General features: G+C 43.8%; 1 protein-coding gene across 1 annotated transcript in view; it reads right to left on the bottom strand.

Moving 5' to 3' along the window:
* The window catches only part of LOC105306060 (ATP-binding cassette sub-family A member 3-like), a 104,046-nt gene that overhangs the window by 97,941 nt on the left and 3,318 nt on the right, over nt 1-2,787 (bottom strand). Inside the window, exon 2 of the mRNA XM_011380959.2 lies at nt 959-1,050. The gene's annotated coding sequence lies outside the window, so the exon portion shown is untranslated. The remainder of the gene's footprint in view (nt 1-958; nt 1,051-2,787) is intronic.

Genomic DNA, 2,787 nt, shown 5'->3' with positions numbered 1-2,787 from the left:
CCATCAAGATTAGACATTTAGTTTCAGAGGCTGAAGGTTACTTTCACAGAGCACTGTAACAATTTCTGAAGCTCAAGGGTACTTCTAAGAATAGACTGATACTAATTGAGAAGAGCAAAAAAAATAATTGATTTAGTTAAGGAAAGTACCACTTAATTCTCATTACTGGAGGAGTGCATAAGATTCCTAGTCTTGTGGATATTGTCCTTTTGGAAACCTTTCAAATCAGATTCTTTGAACTATAGTTTATGGCACAGAATGTTCTCTCTCCTTTAGCTTATAGGAGAGATGAGTATCTGGTGATATTTATGAGACTCCTTTTGCTAGTTATTGATAATTACGAAGACTCTCACTTTTAAGGTCACACCCAGTAATTTAGCATTGAGTAATTCAGTAATTTAGCGCCCATGATGTGGCAAGCCGAGTACTAAAACCCGTGACCCAGAAATAAACTTGAAGTCATTGCTCCCATTTACTTGAATCGTGGAGAGAAAAAAAGTTAATAAACAGACTGATGGATTTAGTCTTAATCAAGTATAATTAAGTGCTGTGATAAACAATAAGGCAGAGAGGGAGAGAGAGAAATTAATAGCGACTAGGGTGACCGGGAGATCGAGAAAGGACTGAAGGGTGACGTGATGTTTGATCACACAGCTGAATGAAAGACCCAGCACGTTCTGGAGAAACGATTTTCTGAACGGGTCAGGAAAAAAGGACTATTTCCTCCTCCTGGTGATGTAGGTTATAAAAACAACACCGGCCTGTCATCCCAAGAAGCCTTCACCTACCAAAAAAACATGATACTTTGCATATCACTCAACAAATACTCAGACCTGAGACTTAACTTTCCAGATACATTATCTTATTGTGAGAGAACAGTCGGCTAACTTCAAGAGGTTTTACAGAAGGAACGAGGTGCGAAGGGACCCTCTTTTGTCCACGTAGATTCTGTACTCACCGGGGGAGACTGGCTCGGAGTCCAGACAGAGGCCGGTGTCCCTGGAGCTGCAGGCTGCCGCCCTCGGCTAGAAAAGGCAGTGACCGGTCCCCCTGTGATGGCGGAGAGCAGAAGACCCAATCGGTGGATCAGGCAGAAGAGATGTCCCGTCTCACCACGGGATTCGAGAGATTCCTGAATCTTTCTACAAAAACACAAGTGGGCTTATTCATCCCCTCAGATCCTGCTGGTAGAAAAAAAAAACCTTAATACGTTTGTGTGTGAGGAGTCGTGTTTGATGCTTCTCTCAACATTTTAAATGTTTCCTTTCTCACCCACAATTTCAACATGAATATATTCTGTAGAAACAGACTTTCCTGTGTGCCAAGTTTTCAAACATCATTCAGAGACTGTTTAATGTTCAACAGAAGAATATCCAAAATGTCGGTTAACAACTCTATAGAATACATCACCTGGCCTTAAAAACTTAGTGTTTTGTCCATTTACATTTCAAGTAACTATCAGTAAATTTCAGGTTATTTCAGCCACCTTCTCATTTCCTTATGCTTTGTCCTAACATCTCAATGGCCCTATCGACTCTTGATTGACTTCCTCGGAGCCTTCTCCTGAATTTTCAACCCTCCCTTGAATTTTCCGGTGGTGTTCAGCCTGTGCTTTTTGGGGGACACTTACTCTCGAACTGTCTTCTGGTTTTGTAACCCAGCCTCTAGCTGCATTCACGCTCGTCTTAATTTCTTATGTCCTTAATTTGAGTTCTTGACTTTAAGAGCACAATTAATAGCTTTAAGAAAAATATACAAGAGCGGTTTCCCAACTAATGAAAGGAATTTTTTTTTTTTTTTTTTTCTGGAAAGACAAGAACATTTAAAACAGGAGGAAAAACACTCGGCTCATATCAAAACCTATCAGAAGCTACTGTTTACCAAAATTCACCAGCGAGAGAGACGGGCCCAAAAACCAGAGAGGGAGATGAGATTTGCTTTATACACCTAGTAAAGTACGTCAAGCTGGAAGATGTAAAGAATTTAGTCAAATAAAATGTATGTACTGAAAACTCATTAGAAAAATGGATAAAAACAAAACAAAACAAAACAAAACAAAACAAATCTCTGAATAGACACTATGCAAAAAGGGATAAACACACGGTCCATGAAAATGTAAAAGAAAACGTTTAACCTCTTCCGCTTCAGGGAAATGCTGATAACATCACAAGATGCTCGCATGGACCACGGCTGTGGGGCAGTCGGCCACCACCGGGGACTGCTGGTGGGAGCGTCAATTAGCAGCATCCGTTTGGTCATTGACTAGTTAGTTACTGGCTTATTCGCAACACCATTGGCAGCGGCTGTAATGTGTACACACTCAGCCCGCTGCCTGACACCAACGACCCTAACAGGATCGTGCACGGCCACCACAGACAGAGGCGCTCCGGAGTGGCCACTGCATCTGGAGTGGACACAGCTCCGTGCTGGAAACTGACCCGGTTCTCATCAGCGGGGAGGGGACAAATTCCATGCTTGGTGCACCCACTGGGACCCCACAGAGCAGTCAGAACTCACGAATGAGAATAGACGTGAAACGAAGGAGTCACCCTACAAACCTGACGTTCACCCCTCCCTGGATAGTGAATATCGGGTGATGCCTCCCACGCGTGCAAAACACAGAAGCTGGCAAAACTTCTCCATGGCCCCATCGGGCGCTTTGGGCAGCTGGAGCGGGATGGTGGGAGGAGGCCACGTGCTGCCCCGTGACTTCCGAGCTGGCACACGCGTGTGTTGAGTTCGCGAGAGTTCAGCGTGCTGTGTCCTACCTGTGCTTTTCCCTACAGA

Source organism: Pteropus vampyrus, unplaced genomic scaffold, assembly GCF_000151845.1.
Source record: "Pteropus vampyrus isolate Shadow unplaced genomic scaffold, Pvam_2.0 Scaffold417, whole genome shotgun sequence".
Lineage (NCBI taxonomy): Eukaryota > Metazoa > Chordata > Mammalia > Chiroptera > Pteropodidae > Pteropus > Pteropus vampyrus.
The sequence above is the reverse complement of the archived record's forward strand: the minus strand, read 5'-3'. Positions and strand labels throughout refer to the sequence as shown.